Raw genomic sequence first — 15,147 nt, 5'->3', positions numbered from 1 at the left:
AAACACTATCTCAGATATGACACATCATCCTGTGGTATTGAAGACACTGCATTTTATATAATTGATCTTTTGATATGTGGATTTCCTGGACTCCTTTATCCTTGCTTTATCATTTTTTTCACTCTCCATAATTCCAGCCATCAGGTTTAATTAGATGTAAAGAGGTCCTTATTTTGGAAAGGGACTAGAGAAATGCAAATCTAACTTATTCAGAGCTTCCTGACAGCTATGTTTGTAGATCTCTAGGCAAAGTATGTGTCTGGCCTTTTTCAACGAAGTATTTTCAGTAACAAGTTGTCAGTGAGGTCAGTGACTAGCAGTTCAGGATTAGATACCACCCACCCTGGTTTGTAACCTCCCCTTTCTTTCTTATCCTGGGTGAATGACGCTCAGCTAAAGTGACTGCCCCACTGCCACTGCCTCTTAATTTGGTACTCTGTAACTCTGACTAAGAAGTCGTCGTCTTCTTTTTTTTCCCCAAAAAAACTCTTTCTGGAAAATTCCCTACAAGAGCCGAATTTTTAAAAACATTTACTTTATAGAAAGCAACAGAAAGGTAAGAGTCAAGTTTGTAAAGAGAAGAGCTGGACTTGAGTCCATTCTTGTTTCTGCATTGAATTGCTCTGCCTTAGTTATATATCGTAGGCTTAAAATGTGGGGTTTCCTTCTGGATTAAAGTACATTACATTATTATATAAGACGGGAATGTTTTGAGTAGTTATGATGAGAAATGTAGGCTTTCATGCTAATTTTAAAGTTATAAATAACTTTCGAACTAGTGCCAGGGGAAGCTAGTAGCCAAGGTCGTGCTTTGCATTCAGAGAGTTTCTGGCTATAAAAAGCCGATTGCAATACTGTGCAGGAAAAGATAAGATACGGCCTGGATGCTTGTGCTGGGGTTGGGGCAAAAGGAAGCAAAGATAGAAAATGTTTGAAGGGATTTTACTTTCAACCAAAAGCTTGTTCACAGTAAATGGAAGATTTTTCAAATGAGATGGCAGCAAAAGCAGTAATTCCTGAATTTAATATTTGTCTCATGTATATATTTTATAATTGGCAGTAAAATTAAGAGGTTGAGTTCTCTCAGAACTGTTTTACCACCACTTATAATCAAATAAAAATCACGTTATATAGGATGTAATAATCAGTAATATAAAGCGAAGGTCACTGTTTGATGGGATCTGAGTAACTGAACAGTTGCCTTTACTTGCAGCAGGACAGAACTGGAAGGGATGAGTTCAAAGAGAAACCAGAAGAAATTTAGTTTAGGCATCAGAAAATTCATTGATTGTATAAGTTTTGAGTCACTGATCTACACCACTAAGAAAGCCTATTACAATGTCTTTGAAGATACATGAAATCCAATGATTTGCTTAGAACACACATATATGACAGACAAGATTTCTTTTTTTTCTTGTTTCTTTTCTTTTTGACAGACAAGATTTCAAATTAGCTTTGCTTCTGGGTTTGTGGTTAGCTTATTTAGACAGAATGAAAGCTCAACATATTGAAAATAGTTGTGATTTGGACATGTGGATTATCAACAGTTAAATTTGAATGGCACATTTGGATGTGCTATTAAAATTTCATTCTCCACTATAAAAAGTGACCTCAGTATTAGCAAAGGACAAATTTATTCAGTGGAGACACCCAAAATACAGACAGTTTAGACACAGCTTTTTTGTTACCCTCCTGTAAATAGTCTGCATCTTCTTATTTGAGTAAATTATTGGGATTTTTTTTTTTTTTTTTTTTTTTTTTTTTAATTTTTATTTATTTATGATAGTCACACAGAGAGAGAGAGAGAGGCAGAGACACAGGCAGAGGGAGAAGCAGGCTCCATGCACCGGGAGCCTGACGTGGGATTCGATCCCGGGTCTCCAGGATCGCGCCCTGGGCCAAAGGCAGGCGCCAAACCGCTGCGCCACCCAGGGATCCCAATTATTGGGATTTTATAGTAAAACTTATTTTAATCGTAAAAGTAATATGAGCACAGAAATTTGAAGGAACTGTAGGAATTATAGGAATTTTCAAAGCACAGAAAAAAATTACTTGTAATCTCATTGATGTATTCCTTTTAGTCTTTTTTTCTCTGCATGACTGACTTTAAAATGAATTGCAGTAATACTGTAGATAAAATTTGGGACCTTGCTTTTACATTTAACATTATACCAAAACATTTTCCATGTTTATTTCCTATTTTACACAGATATTATTTTAAATTGCTGTGTAACCTTTTTCCCAAGATAATGGATATAATTTTATTAATTATAATTTATTTATTTATTTATTTATTTATTTATTTATTTATTTATTTATTTATTTAAAAGATTTTATTTATTTATGATAGTCACAGAGAGAGAGAGGCAGAGACACAGGCAGAGGGAGAAGCAGGCTCCATGCACCGGGAGCCTGACGTGGGATTCGATCCCGCGTCTCCAGGATCGCGCCCTGGGCCAAAGGCAGGCGCCAAACCGCTGCGCCACCCAGGGATCCCTTATTAATTATAATTTAATACCCAAGTGCTGTGGTAAATATTTTTGTGAGTGTATGTATGTATGTGTTTATTTATTTATTTTTTAAAAGATTTTATTTATTTATTCATGAGAGACACAGAGAGAGAGGCAGAGACACAGGCAGAGGGAGAAGCAGGCTCCCCGCAGGGAACCCAATGTGGGACTCGATCCTGGGGATCCAGGATCAGGCTCTGAGCCAAAGGCAGACGCTCAACTGCTGAGCCACCCAGGCAACCCGTTTTTTTTTTTTTTTTTTTAAAGATTTTATTGAGTGTATGTATTTATTTTGAAGATCGTTTCTTTAAGCTGTATTCTTTTTTTTTTAAATATTTTATTTGAATATTGTTGACACACCATGATACATGGGTTTTGGGTTTATAACAATGATTCTACATCTCTATATGTAACGTTATGCTCACCACAAGTGTAGCTATTTTCACCATACAATGTTGTTATATCATTGATTATATTCCCTATGCTGTGCCTTTTATTCCCATTACTTATTCATTTCATAACTGGAAGCCTGTGTCTCTCACTCCTGTTTACCTACTCTCTCTTCCTCCAAGCACCTCACCCCTCCCCCAGCAACCATCTGTTTGTTTTCTGTATGTATAGGTCTGATTCTTTTTTTTTTTTTTTAAAGATTTTATTTATTTATTTATTCATGAGAGATGCAAAGAGAGAGGCAGAGACACAGGCAGAGGGAGAAGCAGGCTCCCTGTGGGGAGGCTGATGTGAGACTTCATCCCAGGACTTGGTTGGGATCATGACCTGAGCCAAAGGCAGACGCTCAACCGCTGAGCCACCCAGTCGTCTCAGGGTTGTGAATTCTTAAAAAATATATTTTGCTTATATTGAAAATTTTTTAATTGTGAAGTTTTCTTTTTCAGTGATATTTAGAGGAAGACCAAAGCTATGGAAGAATGGGAGTACCCTTTTCTAATTCCTATGAACTTCTGTTGTCATATTTTTATTTTTCCTTTGGGATAGAGAGATTAAGATTTGAGAAGTTGGCAGCTCAATATTGCCTGAAGAGATACTATGTGCTTTGTAATGAGGACTTAAAAAAATTGTGTTTACTTAAGGACCATTGGCTCATGGGAATGTTAGTCTAGAGACTCAAAAAGTGTGATTTTCACTTTTTTGTTCAGATACTAGATTTTAAGTGACATGGTACTATGGGGTGGAACTCCTGAGTTTAGTCAAGTTGTAGATCTAATGGAAAGTGACAGATAATTGAGACTGCAGAATTTTTGAAAGTAAAAAGGACTATTAGCTATTGCACGTGATTTTCACATGCTTAATTATGGTTTTTAACTGTATTATTGGTGCCTGGGACACAGCCAATTTAATCTGCTACCAATTTAATCACTAACTTCCAGGATTTGAGAAATTATTTTGAGTTCCTATGTGCCAAATTGTAAATTAGGTCAACTTTATTTGGCACCCCTACCCCTACCTCTTTTTCCTGTCTTTCTTATCCTAACCAGTGTACTTCTGCTTCAGGTCCCTCCAACAGTGGGGAAATAGATTTGATGACAGCAATGTTTAGTGCAAAGAAAGGTCTTCAAGTAGTGGAACTTGAGCACTTATGCCCTACTTTATATTAGCTGTATTCAAAATATGATCAGCAGTTCTCAGTCTGTTACATGAAAGGAGAAAATAAGTTTCTACCAGAATTAAGTCTTCTACACTCTAAGACTTTGTAGCAAGACTTTTTAGATGAAGGAAGCAGTCATTGATTTACATTCTTACAGGCTACTTATATCATTGCAGACCTGGCTTTGCATAGCATTGCTTAAATTACACCATACAGTATTTATCTCCTCAGTCTATGCATATGGGCTAAATAATTGGGATGGAGGTATACAACTAATTAGATAATAAATGAATGACCAGGTCTCAGTTGATGAGGTTTCTGGAGGTGGTATTAATGCAAACTGTCCCCAGGCAGGGTTGGCAAAAGTACTATATTGAGTCTACTCTGGTATTGGCTTTGGAATTAATTAACGCACTCATTCTAGATGACTTGTATAGTAGACATTATTCTTAATGTTCGGGATAGATACTAGTGAATAAAGTAAGGCTTTGACCTCTAATGTGTGTTTGTTTGTGGCTAGGGATGAAGGAATCTTAAAAAAAAACTGCTTTCTCTGTGCTTCTCCAGAAGAGGTATCGGTGTCTGTCTTAGTCCAGGGTTGGGGCTCCTTGGTCATGTTTCCATGGGAGTTTGCAAAGTTAACTTGCTTTTCAGTTAGATTCAGCAGTTCTATTTTCCCCATTATGAGATAACAAAGGAATGCTAGTTTTTCAGAATCAAATAACCTGTTATAGGCACTGTTGGTTGCCTATGCAATATCCATACATTACGTTCTTCTTGCTAGTTTACAGAATCCCAATTTAGGTCAAGAATAAGAGGGCATGATATACATATTGACCTGCCCCTCTCCCCCACTTAAGACAGTTACATTTAGTTAAGACAGATGCATACTAATTCATATAGACCTATTTCATTCTTTTCAACTTCATAGTATTTTACATGGATGTAGCATAATTCATTTAGCCCATTTTGTATTGATAGATGTTTGTTGTTTTTAGTAGTTTTAGTTTTTTCATGTTACTGTGCTGTGATGGATATCCTTATTCTTGTATCTTGATGTACTTTTTAAAAAAAGATTTTATTTATTTATACATGATAGACACAGACAGAGAGGCAGAGACACAAACAGAGAGAGAAGCAGGCTCCATGCAGGGAGCCTGATGGGGGACTCAATCCCAGGACTGCAGGATCACTCCCTGGGCTGAAGGCAGGCACTTAACTGCTGAGCCACCAGGCATCCCATCTTGATGTATTTTTATGAGTCTATCTTTAGGATAATCTCATGGAAATAAAATTACTGGGTCTAAAGAAATGCTCATTTTATTTATTTTCAAATTTTTATTTAAATTCTAGTGAGTTAACATATAGCATAATATTGGATTCAGGAGTAGAATTTAGTGATTCATCACTTACATACAATACCCAGTGCTTCATAACAAATGCCCTCCTTAATACCCATCACCTATCTAGCCCATCCCTCAACCCCTTCCTTCCATCAACCCTCAGTTTGTTCTCTATTGTTAAGAATCTCTTATGTTTGCTTCCCTCTTTCTCACTCTCTTTTTCCATTCCTATATGTTCATCTATTTTGTTTCATAAATTCCACATATGAATCAAATCATATGATATTTGTCTTTTTCTGACTGACCTATTTCACTTAGCGTAATATACTCTAGCTCCATCCACGTTGTTGTAAATGGCAAGATTTCATTCTTTTTGATGGCTGAGTAATATTCCATTGTACATATATACCACCTCTTCTTTATCCATTCATCATTTGATGACACATGGGCTCTTTTCATGTTTGACTATTGTTGATAATGCTGCTATAATCATCAGGGTGCATGTACCCCTTTGAATCTGTATTTTTGTATCCTGTGGGTTAATACCTAGTAGTGTAGTTGTATTTTTAACTTTTTGGGGAACCTTCATATTCTAGAGTGACTGTGAGAGTTTGAAAATGCTCACTTTAAAATTTAAGAATTACCTTTAATTGGAAGTATCAATCAAAAGGTTAAGAGTATGCAAAATTTAGAATTTGACAGATATTGTCATATTTCTATTCAAGAAATTTGTATCAGTTTATATTCTCACTAGCTGTATGCTGAGAGCTTATTGTCCCCAAATCTAACCAGCACTGATGATATTCTTTCAAAATTTTCACTTTTGGGGCAGCCCGGGTGGCTCAGCAGTTTAGCGCCACCTTCAGCCCAGGGCATGACCCTGGAGACCCAGGATCAAGTCCCACGTCAGGCTCACTGCATGGAACCTGCTTTTCCCTCTGCCTGTGTCTCTGCCTCTCTCTCTCTCTGTCTCTCATGAATAAATAAATAAAATCTTAAAAAATTTTTTTTTTCACTTTTGACAGTCTGATAGGTAAAAATGATATCTTGTTCTTTTGATTTGCATTTAATTAATTATGAGTAATGTGTAATTTAAAACTAATTATTAGTCCATTGTATTTTTTAACATAAATTGCCTTTTTGCATTCTTTGTCCATTTTCTTTCCATAGTAAATTAAACAAATTAACCTTTTTTTGTCTGTTTAGTGCATTGTATTTCTCCCCAATTTGTTGTTTGTTTTTTGACTTTTATGTTTTATTTTTAAATAATGCAGAAAATAAAATATTTTTGTTTTCAAAATTTTAGACCTCTTTATGACTTCTGGATTTTGTGTTTCCTTTATTTTTTTAATTTTTAAAATTTATTTAAGATTTTATTTATTTGAGAAAAAGAGAGAACATGAGCAGTGTGGGGGACGGAAGGGCAGAGGGAGAGGGGCTTAGCAGGGAGTCTGACCTGGGGTTTGATCCTTGGACCTGAGAATGTGATCTAAGCCCAAGGCAGATGCTTAACTGACTGAGCCACCCAGGTGTCCCTTTTGTGTTTCCTTTAAATGACTTTTTGCTTTAACTAGTATGCATAAATGTATTACAGATAATTTCCCTTATATTTTCTTTCAGAATTTTAGTTTTTGCTACATCTGGAGTTGGTTTTGAGCAAAGGAGTGAGGCTAGGAGTCAGTTTTATGTTAAGTTTTCATCCAAATGTTTATTCATTTGATCCAATATGATTTAAGAATAACTCTTTTCCCTGCTAATTTAATACCTTCTTTATCATGAGCTAAATTTATAATTAGTCTGTTTTCCAACCTTCTTTTCTGTTACAGTAATATTTGTACCTAATTTTTATCTAATTCTTATTTTTTTGTAAAAGATTTTATTTGTCAGAGAGAGAGATTGAGAGAGAGAGAGAGAAAGAGAGTGTGCATGAGCACACAAGCAGAGGGAGTGGCAGGTAAAGGGAGAAGCAGGATCCTCACCAAGCAAGGAGCTTGATGTGGGACTCAGTCCCAGGACCTTGGGATCATGACCTGAACTGAAGGCAGATGCTTAACCGACTGAGCCACCTAGACATCCCCAGTCCTTACTTTTTAAATAATTTCACTTCATGACATGTTTTAATACCTGGAAGGATTAATTCTCTCTTACTTTCCACCCCCGCCCCCAAGATTTTCCTAGATATGATCACATAATGTTCATTTCTAGATGAATTTTAGTGTAACGTTTTATCTGGTGGTTGGACACAGCTGACATTCAGATGGTCTTTTGAGACCCAGATCCTAGGCTGGTTATTTTGGATTTGCCTCTTTGACCAGATGTGTTCAGGCCAGAACTGTACCACCATCCAGCTTGTATGCTTAAAAAAAATCTTATAAAAATATTCTTTTAAACTGAATTAGTTAAATTTACACATTTATTTTTAGTTTTAACAAAGAGTGCCTTAGCTACAGTTCTTTACTGCAGCCAAGAGTCTACAGAGTTTCATAAATGATATTAGATAGTTCGTGGATTCTCTAGGAGACCCAGAGACACAGCCAAAGATGAAGCAACAGGGAAATTGTCCAACTGTACCTGAGAGACAGTCCTGCAGATGTGCTAGCTTCCACCATTCTGGATTCTTGGGCTGGACACCAGAAGCCCCACCACAGCTTTCCCAGGAGCTGTCTGATGCCTGTGGCCTTTTAAAATCTCACCCAAGCTGTATTTGGTTTTTGAAATCTAGGGGAGTAAAGCTGGGCCAGAGCTGGAAGGGATGTTAGCAAACCTATAGCATCTGCCATAGAGGATTGTGCAACGAAAGTAAATCTTCCTCCTGCCCTGACCCCAAAAACTGCCATTAGTTTCTGCTGCAAATTAAAACAAAGGTTAATGTACCATTATATATCGGTACATATACATTCACTCTTTATCAGAGCTGCCACTTGGTTGAATTTAACCAATTTATTGCCCTGTGCTATGCCGGAATATTTTTAATGTTATTTCTGTTTATCAGTTGAAGACTGTTATTCCCTAGTAAGGCCATACAAATGGTTAAAATATGAAGTACTTTTGTATCCCTTCTCATCACTACTAGTAGCCTTCCTCTACTTGGCCTCTTGTCTGGGACCTTCCTTAGACCCAGCAATGAAAAGATTAGCAGTTGGCACAAAAGGCGCCTTCTAAGACTCAGTTGTAGGCTAAGCTCTGGTTGGGACCTGAGCCATGCTGTTGGTTAAATATTTTTAGTATCTTCCCACTGATAGGCAAATGATGTCCAATTGGATTTTGTATATTTCTAAGGCTTTTTCCTGACCCTCTGGTCAGGAAATATGTGACAACTTATTTAGTCCCTAATTGGCGCACATTTTTAGGTTGTTTCTAGCTTTTTGGTTACCACAAACAATACTGCAGTCCTTGACATGCATCTTTATACACATGTTGAGATTTCCAAAAGTAGCATTGCTTTATCTAAGAATGACTTTGTGCATATAAAATTTTATGCATATCAGTGTGGCTTCAAGAGAGGTTTTATTGATATATACTCAGACCAACAGTAAATGAGACAGCTTATATTTCTTTATCTTGTGAAAGATTTCAGAAGATATTTTAAAAATGTTTTAATGAAACTAATTTACCCTCTTAAGTAATTATATAAGAAAAAAGAAAAGAAAATTAAATCACATTTGTATGAGTGGCTCTTAACGAAACTATACCAAGATATCATTAGATCATTGGTCTCTTCTAATTAAAATTTTGATACTGTGTTAAAATTTTCTGGGGACCAATATCAAATTTACTGGTTTTAATTTTTAGAATCTACCTTTCTGATATATGGGACATTTGTCAGTTCTCAACACCGTGATTACTCAAAGATGCAAACAATAATTCTGTGATGATATATGCAAAATTTTCACTGCTCTGTAATATAGTGGTTCTTAACCCAGGGTCCTTTTTACTCCCCGGGGGACATTTGGCAATGTCTGGAGACATTTTTGGTTATCACAAGTGGGAGGCTGGTACTAATGGCATTTAGTGGGTAGAGGCCAGGGATGCTGTTAAACATCCTACAACACACAGGACAGCCTCCACAACAAAGAATTATCCAGCCCAAAATGTCATTAGTGCTGAGAGTGAGAACCCTACTGGAATAGAGGACACCTGGAAATGAACATTGATCTAAACAGTTACACAGTCCTTCATTGTCTTTTGTCTTGTTTATCAATTTATTCTCAAGACTGTTGGCACAATCTTTCTGCTGTAAAGAGCATTCTCCTTGGTAGACAGGATGAAAGCAAATGCAAAATACTGTGATTTTCCTTCCTCTCTATTCTTTGTCAATATCATGACAAATGGGCATTGTACCTTTCTCATCGTTCTTTCTCAAGTACATCCTAAAGGTTTTGTATTGTTTTGAATATTTTTTTTTAAGGATTTTATTTATTCATAGAGACACACAGAGAGAGGCAGAGACCCAGGCAGAGGGAGAAGCAGGCTCCATACAGGAAGCCTGACATGGGACTCGATCCCAGGTCTCCAGGATCACACTGCAGGGCTGCAGGCGGCGCTAAACCGCTGTGCCACTGGGGCTGCCCCTGTTTTGAATATTTTTCATGTCTCTGCTCATCCTAGGTTTAGTCCACTTTGTAAATAAACCAATACCATACTGATGTTCATTCTTACCTTTATTTTCTTCCTTCTTCTCTTATATGTCCTTTAAAAAATCTCAGCTCTTCAGAAAGCTCTTTCTATACCACATTGAGTTATATTTACGTATGTTCTTTCCTGTATTTTCGTCATATAATTGCAGTAGTGGGCTTTATTTTTTGAGCTATCTTTCATTTTAGAATCTCTGACTCTGGAACATCCTTACATTTTCTCTGAACTGCTAAACAATCTAAGATACTTGTCTTATTTGCTTTGTGTTTTCTTCCTTGGCTCTAATGGACTCTAAGGTGATATGTTCAGTTTTCCCCAAGGTTCCTGTCACTTTCACTTCACTAACATATTTCTCTTTGTTGGTAAGAATTAAGTCTAGGGCAGAAGTTCCATTCCTTGCTTCTTATGCTCTTTGAATGATCAAGTTGCTTATAGAGAGGCAGCAGATGAAGGAGAGGAGTGATTTCTCCAATTGTGATTTTTAAAATTAATTTATTGTCTTTTTGGTTTTGCTGATTTTTAGAAGTTTTAAATCTTTGCTAGGTCTCTTTTTATTTGACCTCTAACTTGAGTCAGTTTTCTTTTCATTTTATTTTGTCTCTACATCACTTCTGTTCTAGAATTTATGTGTTTGGGTATTTCACTGAGAGCACAGTGTAGATATATTCTAAATTTTGTTTTGAGGATAATTTCCCTTGGTATCTTTTATTTTTTTTAAATTTCCTTATTTATTTATTTATTTATTTATTTATTTATTTATTTATTTATTCATGAGAGACACAGGGAGAGAGGCAGAGACACAGGCAGAGGGAGGAGCAGGCTCCATACAGGAAGCCTGACATGGGACTCGATCCCAGGTCTCCAGGATTACACTGCAGGGCTGCAGGCGGCGCTAAACCGCTGCGCCACTGGGGCTGCCCTCCCTTGGTATCTTTAAGACATTGTCTTACTCCTATGTTATATACTCTTTTAATCTTGGATTTTTTTTCTGTCTGCTTATTTTTGAAAGATGAGATTTATTTGGTGTTTGTCATAAGGGAGATATGTATATCTTCTTCGAGCTTCATCACTATAAACTTTCAAGTACAGAATTTCTCACTTAAATTTTAAATCTCATCTTTCTTAAATCTCCGTACATTTCTGGGCTACAGGAGGTACATATCCACTGGGCAACTATTACTCCTATTATTTGGTCCTCTACTTGGAGGTGAATTTAACCCTGGATAATTTAAAGCAATTAAATTAGATTCATTTAGACTCCTTTTTCTAAAAGAGATGCATAAAACCTCATCTCTAGAATATCCTTCTGCCATTGTTTTTCTTGTGTCTTTGCCCCTCCTGTTGGGGCTGTCATATCTCAGGGCACCATATGTCATTCTTCCTTTGTCTCCTTGTATCCCATATTGCATTTCTGGGAACTAAGATCTTCCAGCAGAGTGTATTTAGAGATGTATTGCTGGGAGGTAACCAGGAATCACATTTGGCTATCTAAAAATCAGCTCCTGTGCAGTAATGGGGTCAAGAACTGTTTTTTTTTTTGGTTGGCTCTGTCAGCCTCAGTTCTCTGATAGGATGTCAGGATGTGAGCTTCTGGCTCTGTGGCTGCTTTAAATTGAGGTACAAGAGAGTTTTAGTTGCCCCTCCCCACAATTTGTCCCATTCATGAAATATGGAAATTAGAGTGACCAGATTTAGCAAAATACAAGACACACAGTTAGATTTGAATTTCAGGTAAACAAGCAGTATTTTTTTAAGTATAAATATGTCTCAAATATTGCATACTTATGCTGGAAAACCATTCATTGTTTATCTGAAATTCAAAGTTAACTGGGAATTTTGTATTTTTATTCAGCAACCATAAGGTTCCCCCAGTGTTTGCAGATCATTATGAGATATTTATCCTTTTGTGTCTAAGGTACTGGTGTAAGAGGGTCTTTTTCTGATTTGATAAAGTTGTCCTTTCCAGTCTTCCTTCACCTGCAGGGCTGGTCAAAACTGGAGGACTGGAGAAATTTGTAAAGAGTCCGGGGGCCTTCAGAGAGGAAAAGAATGAAGACTTCTTTCTTTTAGAGTGTATTCATTATAGAAACTTCTTAATGGGTTGAGCTGGTCCTGGGTAAGAAAGGACTTGGTAAGAAAGAACATTAGAGACCTTACACTAAGAATGCTTTTTGTGGCCTGCATGACCTGGTGGGAGAGGCTGTTTGGGCTTGTGGGTGATGAAGCAGAAGGAGGCAGAAGGCCTTCCTGACTCAACCACTGTGTTTGGTAAATTGAAGCTCTAAGCATGGATGTCATTCCATACCTCTGAGAGAGCAAGCTGGTTCTTTCTTGAAGAATCACTGTGGCCAATGTTAGTAATTGTAACAGCAAAGGCAAGAATGCAGCAGGCGAAAAGGTCACACTGGACTCCAGGGGATCAATTTTCGTCAGTGAAGTGTGTGCTGGAAGCAGAACTCTAGCAGCTTTCAGCAGGGCCCATCTGTATTCTAATCCTATTCTCTAGTTTTCTGTCTCTGAGATATGGGGGTCAAGAGACTCCTGGAGTTCTTGAACAATTTGAGGGATTAGAGAGATACTGGATTCCCTGTCAGTCTGGCAATTGGGAAGTAGTTTTAGTTTGTATTTTTCCACTTGCCCTTCTGTATTTTTGTTGTTGCCATGGGAAGAACATGCTCCCGGTAGCCTACTTGTCCAAGGAGGACGAGAAACATGTAGAACAGATTTGGATTCCAAAACTGGATCTTGGAGTAAGCCCAGCCAGGCCCGTCGTGGATTAGCCAACCTAACCACCAGCCAACCTAAAAATGCACAAGAGAGAATAAATGTTGTTTTGTGCCACTGAGCTGTAGGGTGTTTTGTCATATGGTATTAATATGGAAATTGCAACTCATAGATCATTAAACAAAAATGATTTAGTGAAAGATTTTATAAAGAATTCTTAAAAAGTTAATAAGGAAAAGAACAATAGAGAAATAGGTTAATGATAAGGGAAAAAGTAATTCAGAGAAGAGAATATTGGAATGACCAGTAAATAAATGAAAAGATATTTAGCTTGTTTCACTAGTTACTAGGTAAATACAGATTAAAATAATGATGGAGCACCTTATACTTATTATATTGGTAGAAATTAATGTATGGTAATCACCTGGTATCTGTAAAGATGTGAAGAAGATGGAACTTTCATATACAGATGGTGGAATGTTTATGGATACAAAGAGACACATATTAAGCAGGGAGAGGGTATTTTCAAGGACTATTACTGGCAAATGAATTATCTGTAGAATATATAGGGAATTCTTAGAAATCAGTGAGGAAAAACAGGCAGCCTGTGAGAAAAAGGGGTAAAAAGTACTGGTAAGCAGTTCACAGAAGGGATACTTGAATGGCTGGCTCGTCAGCCCAAAACAGATCACCAGTGACATTGGTAGTCAAAAATGCAATTAAGTTAAAACAACAATCAGATCCACTTTTGTACTTCTTGTGTTGGCAGGAGTTGAAATGTCATACAATATCTTGTGCTGGGGAGGAGATGGGAACACGTGAACCAACATATTCTGCTGGTGGTGTTGTTTTGAAAGACCAATTTGGTAATATTTGTTGAAATTAAATGCTCAAATGCATTCTGACCCAGAAATTCTACTTTGAATTGTATTAGTCTGCTAGGGCTGCCATAACAAAGTATCAAAGACTGGTTAAACAGTAGAAATTTATTTTTTTGTAGTCTAAAGGCTAAAAGTCCAAGGTCAAGGTGTTGGCAAGTTTGGGGTCTCTCTACTTGGCTTATCAATGGCTATCTTCTTGCAATAACATGATTATCCCCCTTTGGGTGTCTGTCCTAATCTCTTTTTGTAAGGACATCAATCCTATTGGATTAGGCCCCACCCCAGTGGCCTCATATTAACTTAATCACATCTTCTAAGGCTCTAGTTCTAGATACAGTCGTACTCTAAAGAATAGAGAGTCAGAATTACAGACATGAATTTTGGGGAGGATGCACTTCAGCCCATAATAGAGTGTATGCATTAGAGGGACTCTTGCATATCTATACAAAGAAGCATGTATGAGAATGTCTATTATAGTGTTGTTTCCCATAGCAAAGAGTTGGATAGTACCTGAATGTTCTTGAATAGGGATATGGACAGATAAATATGCTATAAATACATCTGATAGAATTCTACACGTGGAAAATAAAGTAAATCAATAATATTAATTGGGAACTAATTTTTCTCAAATAACAAGGAGTCTGTAGGTTCAGAGCTGATGACATCAAGGACCTGAGCTCTTTCTGTACTTTTGCTCTGTCATCTTTCCTTCTTAGCTTTGCATCATATCCAGGCATCATATCCGAGACAGAAGGAGGGGAGAAGGGTCATAGCAACATTATCTGATTCCCTTTTTATAGGGAAAGAAAAAGCTTTGCCAGAAGACATCTCAGCAGAGGTCTATCTGCTATACCTTGTTGGCATGCTATTCTCACATGCCATTCTGAGATGCAGAGAAGTCTGGGAAATCTAATGTCCTGCCTCCAAAGCTATGAAAGGCAAGGGAGACTTGTGTTGCTTATGCAAACCTGTAGTGTTTAACACATATATGTAGTTCAACATGATAGACCATGAAAGCATAATGTTGGGACAGGAAGAGACAGAGACACAGACAGGCAGAAACATAAAAACAGAGAGGGGGAGAGAGAGAGACAGAAACACAGAGAGAGAGAGCAATGGAAAGAGAGAGAGAGATGTAGAGAGAAGAAGTCCAACACTGTGAAAATTTGAGAGTCCATACACACATTAAGCTATATATCATTGTAAACATGTACATCAGAAGAGTTATAGAAAGTTGATTAGGAAGGTAACCATTAACTATTATACAGTGGATACCTGTAGGAAGGGAGGAGTGGAATGGAACTGAAGCAAGGGATATAGAATATGACTACAAAAAATAAAATAAAACAGGCTTTTCATAGACTAGTTCCATCAGTTGAACTTTATCTGTGGAGCATGATTAATTGTGTCAACCTAATTCTGTGGTCGTAAGATCCAGGACAAAGAAG

The 15,147-nt window shown here is 37.1% G+C and overlaps 1 protein-coding gene across 5 annotated transcripts in view; it reads left to right on the top strand.

Annotated features, from left to right (window-relative positions):
* Positions 1-365: 365 nt before the first annotated feature.
* CTNNA3 (catenin alpha 3) overlaps positions 366-15,147 on the top strand; it is a 1,666,571-nt gene continuing 1,651,789 nt past the window's right edge. For 3 of the 5 annotated variants that reach the window (XM_038534071.1, XM_038534072.1, XM_038534073.1), the window contains exon 1: positions 366-556. The gene's annotated coding sequence lies outside the window, so the exon portion shown is untranslated. The remainder of the gene's footprint in view (positions 557-15,147) is intronic. The other 2 variants (XM_038534070.1, XM_038534067.1) reach the window with 2 other exon arrangements.

Source organism: Canis lupus, chromosome 4 (genome assembly GCF_011100685.1).
Source record: "Canis lupus familiaris isolate Mischka breed German Shepherd chromosome 4, alternate assembly UU_Cfam_GSD_1.0, whole genome shotgun sequence".
NCBI classification, from domain to species: Eukaryota; Metazoa; Chordata; class Mammalia; order Carnivora; family Canidae; genus Canis; species Canis lupus.
The sequence above is the reverse complement of the archived record's forward strand: the minus strand, read 5'-3'. Positions and strand labels throughout refer to the sequence as shown.